This window comes from Drosophila albomicans, chromosome 2R, assembly GCF_009650485.2.
Source record: "Drosophila albomicans strain 15112-1751.03 chromosome 2R, ASM965048v2, whole genome shotgun sequence".
NCBI classification, from domain to species: Eukaryota; Metazoa; Arthropoda; class Insecta; order Diptera; family Drosophilidae; genus Drosophila; species Drosophila albomicans.
The window spans coordinates 5,258,545-5,272,935 of record NC_047631.2 but is presented as its reverse complement, the minus strand read 5'-3'; the positions used below and the strand labels follow the sequence as shown (position 1 = coordinate 5,272,935).

The 14,391-nt window shown below is 38.1% G+C and overlaps 1 non-coding gene across 1 annotated transcript; it reads left to right on the top strand.

Annotated features, from left to right (window-relative positions):
* The first annotated feature begins 1,287 nt into the window (after positions 1 to 1,287).
* Trnat-ugu (transfer RNA threonine (anticodon UGU)) lies at positions 1,288 to 1,359 on the top strand. The gene has a single exon. It is a non-coding gene; the product is annotated as a tRNA-Thr (tRNA).
* The last annotated feature ends 13,032 nt before the right edge of the window (positions 1,360 to 14,391 follow it).

Here is a 14,391-nt window from a genome sequence, read left to right as displayed (position 1 = left end):
TCAAAGGCTCTTTATGGTGCTGCACATCCTGCCCCGGGGGGTGTAATACGGAGGAGGGTGCGAGGTTGTTTGGTAGTCTTAATTGTTATTTGGACAAATTGTTTTTCGTTAACAAGCCAAGGATTAATGATCTGGTCAGTCAATAAATGGCACAAAGGGGACAGCTGACTCAAGTGCTATAAAGCGCAACGGTTGCCACAATTTGAGACATAGCCTTTTATAGCGGTTATGATTTTGGCAATTAAAGCCGCACTAATTACAAAAAGTCAGACACTTAAGAAAACATGACTTCAGCATGGAAAATTAACAATGAGAAATTGTAAGAAAAGGCTGAAAACAAGTGCAAGGGACAGCCTAGAATTTTCAGTACCCCATAAAAGGATTGAACCAATCTCGAAATAAAAGAGAATGAGATAAAATTTATTGGCCACAAACAAAAGAAAATCTCACAAAATTCAAGAAGATGCTAAACATGACGTCATAGACATGGAACGACAACTGACAGGATATCATTACGACATCGTTATCCCACCAAAATTATTCATTAGCCAAGGATTACCCATGATTCTTGGCGCCCACAAATGAAATTGCAACATCAACAAAATCCGCTTTTGATGTCTCTTTAATCAGCTTACAGCATTTTTATATTGCAGCGCCAGCAAACCGTTAAGAATTGTCCACCTTTTAAAGCTTTGTTCGGGCTTAACTCACAAAATTGTCTATTGTGGTTTTACCCTCAGCGTGTTCACCTGTTTGAGTGTGTTTTTGGGCTGTGAGCCCCATACAAGCCCTTTGGCTTTTTGGCTGCAGATAACGGACGCAGTCGTGTTCGAAAAATGTCGCGGTCGGAAAAAAGTTTTGCGTCATAATAAATAATTTCAACGCATTCGTCTGGAAGGATTAAACCCGTAACAAAAACTCTACAAGCTACCGGCTCAAAAATATCTGGATTTAAACATTTTTTACTTTGTTAAAACCTTAAGCTAAATATTTAGATTTTTTAATATGGTATGTTTACATCTCACTCATTGTTATGAAAAACTTGCAAAGGTAGAAGTTAAAAATGCAATCAAACTAGATAGTTGTGACGACGTGGTTTTTTCATGTACAGACTATGTTTTTCTTACAAAAACAACTAATTTTCTACTTTTAAAGAGCACTCAAAGTAATTGAACACGATGACTTCTTATCACAGAAAAGAATGGGCAAGGAACATGTCACTATTGCAATAAGCTATGTACAATTTTTTCAACTTTTATTAGGTACTTGGACGCGCTTCAAATGTGAGCCTCTTTAGCTCAGTGGCAGAGCACTGGTCTTGTAAACCAGGGGTCGTGAGTTCAATCCTCACAGGAGGCAATTGTAATTCCCTTTTTTTTCACATTGTTTTAGTAACTCGAACTAATAACATTACTTTTTACTTACGATTGAATTGGAGTTAAATGATAAGTTGATTTGAAATTGTAAGCTGAAATATATTGCACACAGGTTAAGGGAAAGCGTATTCCTTTGCCAAGCACAAATGCTTTACATTTTTAATTAGAAACTCATGCTGACACATGGCAACCACAAGAATATACAAAGCAGCCATGTGTGACATTATCGCTGACATAATATTAACAACATCAGCTACACGACGCCAGAGGGCGCTTGTTGACACCCCGGCAGCGGTAACATTTGCGCTTTGAATTAAAGGGCTTGGATAAATAGAAACGGACGGGGATGTGAGCTGAGCGTATTCAAGGACATGCTAAGGATACTTGTGCTATTAGCTGATGTCGTCGCAGTTGTTGATGTCAAATATTTGCCCAAATGTTTGAACAAAATTCGACCCGTGCCGTGAGTTCAAAACTTGTCCCAATGCCGACAACTTTATGTATTTTCTATTTGACTTGTTGTTCGCTTTTAATTATGTTGTTTATTTTATCAATGGCCTCATATCTTTGTCATCTATTTGTTTATAATTAAAACCGTGCTTTTGACATTTGTTTTTTGTTTCTTTCGATTCCTATCGCCAAGCATATATCGCATTCAATTCGATGTCATTCAGTGCCTTAATTAAAAATCAACAATTGACAGCGAAAGCTTTGTTATTAATTAATTTGGCCTTGGCCATGGCATGAAATGCGCATTAGCCAATAAATCGCAGAGTACCGCATTTATCGAAGCCTCAATATGTATTTCGTATGTATCGACTGCATTCTTTTGTTCTTCTGACAATAGCCCCAAAATGATTCCCGCTGTAGTGACGAGTGCATGTTGAGATTTTAAAGGGTTCGTTTATAAATTTTAAATCAATGAACGATTTTGTAAAACCCATTAATAATAAGATGATACAAGCTTAAAAATTGCATATATTGATATTAATTCCGTGATAATGCAAAGAAATCGATAATAAAAATCCAATTGGATTTTCAGCGTTTCGCCCGAAAGTATGCAACACTTATTTTAGAGAGAAGCAAAAGTGCAGCTTATGTGCTTTGGGTGTGAGAGTGCCAATTTATCATTTTGTAAAGTTGGTTGAGTTTGTTGCAACTTGTTAAGCGACGGGTGCAAGGGCGACAGACACACAACACAGTGTTGACGGATGGTGCACAACGCGCTGAGCAGAAAACAGAAAACAGAAAACTCGGCGTTGAGCTATTGTTTAGGGGTGAGTCGTTAGAGGGCGCCAGTCGCTGGCTTATTGCCCTGTCGCCGAGACCCGCTTTTAACTTTTGAGCTTACCTCCCACAATTGGCCTGCACAGTGCTGCTTTGCTTCTTTTGTAATTAATTTTGATGGACGACACGTTCCGCTTAGTTGGCTCCCAGCTGCGCCCAGGTAGAAGAGCAGCATAACTTTTCACTGGTCTAAAACTTTTCTGCCAACAGATTAATCTGGCCAGAGTTTTGAGTGTCAGCTGCGCTCCACAATTTTTGGTGTTTTAATTTTTTGTGGTCGTTGTTATCGTTGTTGTTGTCGCAGTTGCTGTTTGGCTGTTTTTGTTTTGGGTGTTTGGCTGGTCCATCAATGTCTGGCAAGAGACAAAAAGCTATTAAGGAAATTAAAAATACATGAAGCTAAAAATGGGGTTTTGCGCTCGCAACGAACTGAACTCAACCAAAATGAACCGCATGCAGTTGCTAGACCTGATTCCTAACTGCCTCGCACTTAGCTCGCACTTAGTTAATTAGACCGAGTCTTTGGCATTTTGCAGTACATATTAAAATTTTCATAATTCATACTGGAAATTGTTTACGTCTTGTGGTCTATTCTAGCAGACAGCTGCTAATAATTGCATGTTGTCTATTTTCTCCAAGCATCGAGCAGCAGCAACAATTACAAGTGGGTGGCAGCAACTGCCACTGCAATTGCAACTGCCAACACTGAAGCCGTTTAACTGTTTGTGCACTCTGCCTGTCTTACAACGCCTCCCGCTGGCAATGTTGCCAGTTGCCTCATTTAGTTATGTAGAAATTACAACCCATCATTGCTCCCGTTTGTCTAATTTGTGTGTATATTTCTTGGGAATTAGAGTTGAGAAATTATAAGCACACACACACAGACCAAATACTCAGTCACTCACTCATTCACTCACTCCTCCATTCATGCACTCATACATTCGTTTATTTATTTATTCATCTTGCTTAATTGCGAAAGACGATGACTACAAAACTCTCTCGTCACTCTCACACTGTTCCGCATGCGGCAAAGTTGTTTTGTGTCTATGCTCTGTTGGAATTCTCTGGGTGCATTTCTTTAATTGTTCTATTAGTTTTAATTGATATACTCTCGCATTCACTCGCTCACTAACTGCTTGTCCACCATTTGTGAATAAATAATGTTTGATTAAGCCGTTCATAAATATCAACTTACATGCATTCTTCAAAAGTCTCAGACAAAAGAAATAAGATATTCAAACGAAAGTGAAGATCACCGAGATGTATTTTGTTTATAAGTTATATATTTCCATCCCTTATTATAAAATGACATATTCATCGAAAAGAAAAGATAATAGTTCAGTTATTTATTAAAGAATATATATTATGAATTTATTATTCCATGATCTCGTAATAGTAATTTATATGTGATAATTTTTTGTTAAAGAAAAACCTCACTTTCCAATAATATTCTCACCAATTGAAATCCTCATATTTTGATTAAATTTATTTTGCATATTCTCGAAAATTTCTATCCAACTCATCTAATAAAACTATATTTTTTTAAAAATATTTTTTGTGAAACTCACCGATTTTTTTAGAGAATATTTGCAAAATATTTTAAGGCCACTCTAAACATATTTTGGGGCAACCACATTTGTTTTATCGGTATTGTTGGCGACTACCTCAGCATATTGGTCAACCATAGGCCAAGTTATTGATGCCGGTGATCAGATAAATTGTCAGAGAGGCCGACAGAGTTGTTTGAACCAGAAGCAGCTAGCGTTGTGTCTTCTCTGCTTGCCGCATTGCAGTCGTGTTTATTCATGTTGTTGTGGTCGCTAAGATGCATCTTGATATTTTTGTTGGCCATGGGTTACGAAAATGTTGATGACGTTGCATGTGTGACACTTTTGGTACCGAAATGCTTCCTCATCCTTGGGATTCCTCTGCTGACTGCCGCCAAAAATTGTGCCACGCTGTTGATCTTGTGTTGTCGAGGTTGTGGTGAGAGGAATTATGGCGATAAACGATCAGCTATCAGTGATCGGTGATCAGAGATCAGCTGCCCGCCCGCTGGCTATTTATAATGCCCAAGAGGTGCTAAACTTTGTCTCTCTCTCTGAGCGAAGCAAACATTATTTCAAGACATTTTTTGCATAAGTTTGTCGCAATCAACGACGGAGGCTGCGGCAACGTTAACGGCAAGACAGCTGCTTAAAGTTGAGTCCTTAAAAACCCACAAATTACCTTTGCTGAACAATCCGATTACCTGCACAGTTGGCTGTCCATTTGTTCATTCATTTGGCACCCGCACAATGAAACTCTCTCTCTTTGACAGGACACACATCCACCCTTGTAACTAGCATCTTAAGTAGCCCACAAGGTTTGTAAATGTCACACGCCTCTCCAGTACCTATCTGCCCTTTGTTTTTTCCCGCTAAATTTCTGGCTACTTTTCTAACAAATTGATTCAGCCCAACTGGACAACGGTCACCCGACCAAGGCACGAACCGAGCTGGCATATGGCGCAGACCTTCGCATCTTGCCAGTGATTTGCCTCAAAGATTAGCCTCTGGTTTGCTGCAGTGCTTTGTCTTCTTTACAGCATTGTCATGGAAATGCGTATGGCTTGTGCGACTGTCCAGCTCCAACTGCAACTGCAACTGCAACAGTAACGGCAACTGCAAATGCAACGTTCCAGGCCTTGGGACATTGTCCCTAGGCAGCCGGAATTGTTTTCTTTAGTGAAATTTGTATCGCCTTTTCCAAATCTACTTAGCACACAATGGCGATGAAATAGTCTTATTGCTTTTTGAGTGGTATTTGCGAAAGATTTATGGTTTGATTTTCTATTACGAATGACCAAAAACTTATTGCCAAAATAGCTAAACAGGCACGCGAAGGAATAGAGCAAAAATAGGAATATATGAAATTTGAATATGTTGAGAACTGATCTATTGCATAAGTTTAACATTCTTCTCTTTCAAATTGATCCACAAAAAGTATAATACATTTTTAATATGTATACTTTATTAGTATTTAGTAGTATTTGTTATTAACTCAGATTCCATGATCATTTAAAGAAAGCACGTGCAAAATTTGGAATGCCCGGGTCAATTAAAATCGCCTGACTGAGTAGTTCAAACTCGTGATTTGCAGGTTTATTCTTTCACCAACTCAATTTTGCTTGCGATGAACACAACTTGCAGCACAACCAATGACTACCAAACGATATTCAAATGATGTCAAAATCGAAGATTATTCAATTTGAGACGCTAACTACCGTTCCAAGAATGCCAAACCTAAACACACACACACAAAGATACACACAAACATACACTCCCACACCTATCCAATCACTTGGTCGATAAATTTCACAAATCTTGGCATCGCTGGGTATCAAAAGCGGCAAAAAAAAAAACAAAAAGAAAAAAAATAGAAAGAAGAAACAACAAGTAAACCGACAGCAGCGACAACAACATCAGCATTCGATTCTGGTGAAAAACAGTTTTCCTTTGCTGCGTCACTCTATAGCAGAGAGCTTCAGTTTAAGAGTCGCTTTTGGGGTCTGGACCGAGGTTCGTATTTATGGCATTTGCATATATTTTGCATAACGCAATCGATGGCATCGACATGGAAAATATGTTTACCTTACGAGCAGCTACTGCCAACTATCTAACTCCTCCTCTCACTCTCTCACTATGTCTCTCCCTCTCACTCTCTCTGTCATCGTTTCTGTCTTTCTCTCGCGCTCAGCGGCATTCTTGGGCTGCTTGAGCTTAATTCGGTGGATACAAGAATCATTTGCATAGCATCGAGTGGGAGATGCGCATAGATTTGCTGGGAAATGATTATACTGTGAGTCTTGGCGAAATTTCGCCGTGGAAAGTTGGCCAAATGAAACAACTTGCAGCTTGCAACTGGCAGCAAATGGCAACTAGACTATGCTAGCTGAAAGCCGCCCTCAAAGCAGCCTAATGTATTATGTATAGAGTAGTAAGTAAGTCTACCCATATTACAACAAAAAATGATAATTAAGTCTACTTGTCGTCTATCTACAAATTAAAATCTAAACAAGATATTTTTCATGTTCAAATAAAATTTTTGAGCTACAACTAAAACGTGCGCTCAACAAACTTTATAGTCTACAAAGCCAAAACTTCAACACTGCAGCAGCTGCTGCAAGGCGAAGACGGGGGTGTTGGAGAGATTATGGGGAGGCGGTCGATGACGACAAACTCAAGATATAAAAATTTAAAATGCAGTAGCAAACTTTTGGCACGTTATTGTTTGAATAAAAAATTTCGATGCTTGCGATTTTTATCAAAACTATTTTTGTGCTCGACTAGAGATACTCAAAAACAAAATTAAAGACAACAACAGCAAACAAAATAAATAGATTATTGTGGCGCCCTCGTCTCTTTATCTACCAGCTGCACCCTGCCCTTGCCGTGGTTAAATTCAGTAGCCAGCAGTTGCTTGACCCGCAGCTGAACTCAAATTTTAAGCAAATTGCAATGCCTTTACTCGTCGTCGCCTTCGTCGTCGTCGTCGTCGTCGTCGTCATCGTCGTGCTACTCAGTTGTTCAGTGGCTCGGTGTTGTTCAGCGTGGCTTTCGATGATTGTCTTCAAATGCGAGCAACCGCAGCAATCAACATAAGACAACAACAACTACAACAGCATCAACGACAATAACAATAGCAGCAACAACAAAATGAAGTCATGTTGGTGCAATTGAACTGCAATTGCAAACTTTGTTCAATTTGTTAGTAAAACAAAGTATACATTAATTGAACCCGGAATTTATGCCATAATAAATAAATTAAGCTACAAGAAAAGTTCAAGACAGTTGCTTTGTAAGCCATTGCTAAATAGATAATATCATTTGCATACTCTAAATATTTTCAACTGAAAGTAATATTTCGTATTAGTAGATGTACTGCTGCATTGAAAATATACCATAAAACATAACAAAATCTTAAATAATCTCGATCTGCGTGCAACAATAAAAAGTGTAGCCAAAAAAGATTGTATCTCTATCTTTTGTAGTCTTTGCGATTTAAGTGTTTATACGGTCAAATAATGAGATGAACAGACTTGGCTATATCGACACAAGAATGCTATAACTTTTAGGAAATAAATCAATAATAGTGTGTATCTTTTTTAAGACAGTACTTTTGTATAGATTGCGTTAATTAATTAATGTATTAATTATACCCACTACCCATAGTGTAGAAAGGTATTACAACTTTGTACATGTAGGACATTCATCTAACAGGCAGAAGGAAGCAACTCCGACCCCAAAAAGTATATATATTTTTGTTCAGTGCTAACAGTCGAGACGATTTTGTCATGCGCGTCTGTCCGTCTGTCCGTATGGACACCTTGATCTCAGAGACTATACAAGATAGATATATACTTTTCAGACAGCATTTGTTAATTTTGTGAGACTACAGTATTTATAATTCCTAAACATTTAGTTTCGATTAGATACAAATTTTAGAAATTATTTAAGAAAATCTTTTGTATGGCAAAAAACGCCTACTGAGATCGGGTCTAAGCTGCTTGGGCAGCATATTTTGTACCCTATGGTACATGGCAATATCATTTTATAAAACTTATTGAAATAAGTTCAACATACATACATATTTATATTTAAATATATACATCCATATTGTATTTAAATATATACATATGTATGTATTTCCCAATTTATGTATGCGTCATGCACATCTTTACGATGATCAGATCTGCTTACATCAGTTTGAAATTTGCGTGTGGCTGTTGTCGATATTTGAGTCACGTACAAGTTGCAATAATTTGCAACACGTTTGCAAGTCCCTTCTCCAGAGCACGACCAGCATCGGTATCAACGCCACCGCGAGCAAGAACAGCAGTAACTACAACATTAACAGATGCACCACGCTGCAGCATTATTATGGTGCAGTCTTCAATTCACAAGCGTATTCTAATCGAAGCAACTGGATGGCTATAAATTGGCAACCAGAGCTTGGTCAGAGCAATCAACACCTGTCCAGCGAGCCACAATAACAATAACAACAATAACAACAACAAAAAGCGAAGAGAGAGAGAGCATAATTTAGCACTGAGATATGGAGCATCAGGTCTATTACAAGTTGATAATCCGTGACGATCGATTGCCAGTACTTCATTCTGGTGATATCCTTGGCATTGGCAATGCAATTAAGTAATGTTGCCGGCAACAGTGCAACAACAGAGCTTGCTGCAGACACCTGTGCGTATGTGTGTACTTGCATGTGTATGAAATTCAAATTACATTTATTACCAGCACTTTGATCAGCTAATTTAGTGCACTTATCAAATTCTGATTAGTTTTTGTTAAGAACTTATTTCCCTTAATGTTGTTATTAGGTTTATTAATGGTTGCGGTTGAGCTTTTGATGCACACAATTGTGCATGTTATGAAACCAGTTGTGCAAGAACCAAGGTTAGTTTCACACCAAAGGGTATTCGAAATGGAGCCCAACCCAGTAACAGATTCTGAACCCATCTCTGCGCATTTCTAGCGAAAAACGGGGCAAGATTTCAGTGAGACTGCAATCAAAGTATTGCCGTTTGCCTTTTGCCTCTTGCAGTTTGTTTTTTTGTTATTTTTATTTCATTTTTTGGTTTTTCAGTATTCCGCTTTTCCTCGCGGTCTCACACAGCGTGCAATTGACGCGTGTTGTTGATTGCCAAAGCCAAAGCCTTTCCATTTAATGGTGTCCATATGATTCACAGCGCACAGCGCACCTTTCCAGCCAGCCCAATAGTCAGCAGTCTCTTGCGTCGACATCAGCATCGCCATCATCATCGGTATCGGCATCGCCATTTGGATGCACAGATGCTTTTGGTTACTCAAAAATTCGTTAAATACAATTGGATTTCTTTTGGGGCTGAGCCTCGCTGTCGCTGACGACTACGACTACGACTATGACTACGACTACGACGACGACCAAGTTGATGATGTGCCTGTGTGCCCAGACCTCGTTGTCGAATCGTGTCTGGGCCCGGGTTTACTCCTTAGCTGCCTTGGCACTCCCCCGCGGTGCGGAACCTACTCGATTCCCACTCTCCCCTTAAATCGAAAAGAGAGAAAAAACAATTGCAATTTTCAACTAATGCTTATTGCTGGAAATCAGTTTAGAAAAGCCAAAGGAGCGAGCACCCAGTCGCTATCAATACATGTGAGTGAGACTGTGTGTGTGTGTGGCAATACAGCCAAGTCTGGTCATAGAGCCAAAGCCAACGCTATAGCTATAGCTAAAGCCACAGACAGAGTCCAGAGTCATCGTCACAGTCACCCGGCTGAACTCTGCGCTGTTGTGCACTGAAAAGGTGAGTCCAGTCCACTAAAAGTCGCCTCTTTGATGAAAACTGTAAATTTACGAACTTTACTTTAATCACCAAACATGAATCGCGCACAGCATGCAGCATGGGGCATGCAGCCAACTATGCAGCATGCTGCTCTATGAGAGCCTTAAACCTAGTTCGCTCTCCCTTAGTTGTTGCAATTGCTCCTCTTGTAGCAGTTGCTGTTGTTGTTGTTGTTATAAGTACTGTAGTTATTATTTCTGGTCCTAACATATACATAGACACTTTATATTGGTGTGAAATTTCCAATCACATCTGATTTTCACTTGGCTTCGATTATTACTATTTTGAAGTTTAAATGGATTAATGGATTATTCTTCTCAAATTCAAGATTTATTTAAGTATATTTATTTTTTAAGTTGAATGTTGAGGTTTATATATGTTACCTCTTTTCCGCTTGTTGGGATATCATTTGAATTATCTCATCAGAATGATATTTATCCAAAATATATAAACATTTCACTTTAGAATAATAATATATTAAGCTATTTAAATTTTTGACAAGTTTTAACATCCAAGGAAAATGTTTGTATTATAAAGAAATTATTCAAATAAAAATATTTTAAACATGCAAATACTATTTATGAATAACCTATATTAGAATAATATAAGCTTATAACCGCATGAATTATCCATAAAAAAAAATCTGATAATTGTAGGGTATTTAATTGTCCTCCCTTCTGGAATAAGTATTTGTTTTTGGCTGTTTCTTGTTCTTTTTATTGGTCAAGAAGTTTTTGAGTCGTTGGCATCTTTCGAGTCGTTTGGTCGAAGGCAGTAAAAATATTTCTTAACATTTCAACGCATGTTGAGAGTTTTGTTAGCTGTCGTTGTATTCATGTTTTGATATGGAACGCTCCGGGGTCCTTTTGTCTCTCGCACTGCTATTGGCATTGGTAGCAAACAGACGACAACTGGGAGCAGGAAGGCTCTCATTGACTTTGCCCTCAAAGTTGTCATTGCAACGGCTGCGTTGTGCAGTTGCTTCCGTCCCGACTTTTGGCCGATAACCGAGCCACACTCGAGAGTGGCGAAGAGCCTGGTTCAGATTTAGGTTCAGCTACACCCAAATATACAGCTACAGATACAGATACAGGCTTGAGGTCGCAGCATGTTGTCAGTGTTTATGTTGCAGCATTTTGTCTTGTACGCTTTTGCTTTTTGGGCATACTTCTGGTCATTTTGAGCAGAGTTACGTTTTGCTTTGTTTTGCTTTGCTGTGTCTTTTTTTTTTTTGGTATTTCATTCTTTTATGTCGTCAATTGGTTGGGTGCGTGCTTTAGTGCCATCTCTTTCGCAGAACCACTCGAATTGAAGTGCTGTGTCTGTGTTTTGACTTCCCTTCTCTGTCCCACTCTATTGAGCTGATAATTTATAGCACCGCTCGGGCCAAAAACGGTCGTGTGCCTGAGTGCCTGAGTCCTCCACTCAGCACATGAATGTCGAACCCGACCGAGCAACTGAATAGCCGCCAATTCATGCGGGCTCTCCAATGGACTGGTAACACCTTCGCATAGCATCTGTTGGCAAAACAACAACTACTTTGGTAGCCTGATACATTGCTAGTGATTTGGTCACTGTGTTGATACAACTTTGTTCTGACCAGGGTTCTCTACTCTTATGTCCTGCTGACTGTCTGTCCGCTGCTGCTCCTGCTTCTGCTGCTGTTGGACAACAATAAAAACAAATGAAAAATGCACTTTTGTTTTTGGTTTGTGTCGCCTGTCGCATGGAATTAGTAACTACAAGTATGTTAAAAGGTTCATTCCAGTTGCGCTTGTTCTCGACTTTTGTCTACTTTGTCACCTCCCTAAGTCAGTACATTTATGTTACGTCGCCTTTAATTCCGCAAATCTCAAACCCATTCGCATCGTATCAGTTTCATGGTCTGCTCTTGTTTGTAAATTGATAGTCCCCAAATAGCTCGCATATTTGGCAAACACAATTTGTTGATTTCGTTATGGTCTTTTTTCGATTTTATTTGGTTTATTGCCTTTGTGTCGATAAAATCTAAATACAACAGATTTTATGCACAGCAAAAAGTTTACAAAGTTGAATACATGAACAATTTAATTAGAAATATACATCTAATAATGTCATTATATTAACCGATAGACAAAATATTGCCATAATTTATAATCTCATTTCCAGTTTGACGTTTGAACATTTCCATACTTGTTGGTCTTCTGATCCTTATTAACATTAAAGAAATTCATACTTATCTTCATTTTCTTGATACGTCTTAATTCCTTGCTCAAATTTGATTGCATCTTTATTATGGTCATAAAAGTCTGGGGTTTCAGACATATGTTCTGGCCTTAACTCATCAGCATAGTAATTCTCAATGGGCTTATCATTCAAAGACTGGATCTTACCATCCTTAAAATAGCTATCTGGTGCTGTATACAGAACTTTTTGTCTATCATAGGAAGTCGTCTGTTTTGTACCTTTTCTCGGGATATATTTCCTTTTATTTGCTACTTGTACAAACCTTTTTCACCTTTCATATTACCATAGTAATGTGGAACTCCAGAAATCTGTTTCGATTGACGCTCTTTTGGATAGTGAGTTTTAATCGGATTATTTGTCGGTAATACGGGAGATTGTAGTTTATCATTGGAAAAGTATTTAAAAGTTTCCGGTAACGCATAAGATACTTTAGTCGTTGTATCATAAGAAGTCGGGAGTTGGTTCTGGATATTTTTCGGGACTTGGTAAACTTCAAATGCAGGCTGATGAATCTCATACACCTCGCCGTATTCCTCATTTAATGCTTGAGATTTTTGTTGATGCTGTTGATTACTTTGTGTAAAAGAGGCATGGTTATAGAAGTTTGCTTTTGGTTGTTCTGAGATGTTGTTAACTGGGGACTTCTTTTCGTATCCTTTCACATATTTCGTGGTTGCCTTGTTATTTACAGATACATCTTCATATGAAGACTTTGAATTTGATAAGCTAGCTTTGTTAAGCTTATTGAAAGAGCTTAATGCCAAGTCAATGCGTTCCTCTTCAATGATCAAGTTTTGAATAGTATTAGCAATAGCAGTTAAATTTTTATGCGCTAAATTTTGTAAAGTTTCACTAACTTGTTTTACCTGCGTGTTCTTAGCGTTATTCATGTCAGACAATTGTTTCTCCAAATCATTTAATTTTGTGATGGACTTTATATTAATCGTTCTGGTATTATCAATATTTGGCAGTTCAGATTTATGTATGATATGAGAGGAGTTTATGCCTGTGAATCGACTTTTTAAGTTAGTCAACCTTGGAAGCACTGAGCGAGTAATCAATTTAGATAACTGCACAATGCTGTCGTCGATAGTCTGAGATTTGCTTAGAATATTTTTCTGGTAATCCTTAAGCTTGTTTTGCATTTGTACGATGCTGTCCTTTGATTCTTGCTGATTCCTTAACAAGTTATCCATGGCATAAGCAACTTGTCCAGTGGCTACACCAAATTTGTAATTTATGTTGGTGAGATCCTTCAGAAAGTATATTGAGTTGTTTTTCATCACGTAGACTGAATTTTCTGCCAGCAATTTTAATGCGCCAAGTTCTTGTATATCGTTCATCTGTTGCGTTATACTGGCCGAGAAAAGTATTATTTCATCTTCGATGTCTCTTAGCATATTTGCAGTGTTATTTATTTCAACCGTATTTGTGGCAATCAATTTAACAATGAGTTGTTTGGCTGACGGCATTGGTTCAGTAGTTGTACCTAGGGAAGTTAAATTTTCTGTAGTTTCCGCTGATGTTGTAGCTGCAGAAGTTGAAGTTGCAGCTGACAACGTAGTTGTAGTTGCTTCATCTGCTCCTCTCACGTGAATAAAGCTCAGCAGTCCAATTAAAATGATGACTTTCATCTTCGGGTTTATAGGGGATCTATAGAGTTGTTGTCTGAACTAAACTTTCAACTCAAGTGTCTTCCAATGACCTCGACCTTGGCTTATATACACCTAACGTATCATATTCTCAGTTCTATTTTTAAATGAATTTTTTGTCTTTTTATTTTTTGCTCTTCATATTTTTATCACTCTCGCTCGCTTTCTACTGCAAGTGTGAATTCTGCACGAAGTTGTTGACAAGAACTTTAGCTGGTATGTTTACTTTCAGCTTGTAAAAAAAAAACATTTGCAAAAACATTTCTAATGTATCATTATCACGAGTCGTATCATCGTACTATTATAGTGGCGCTTCGCAATGATATCGACTTATAGAATATAATTGATAAGAAGTTGAATAGTTTATTGTCAAGTCATTGCTATATTACAAACAGTGGGAGGTCATTGAATTTGAAATTTGAGAGATTACATTGAAATAAAAGTCTTTCTCCAAGTGTAATTGTTAATA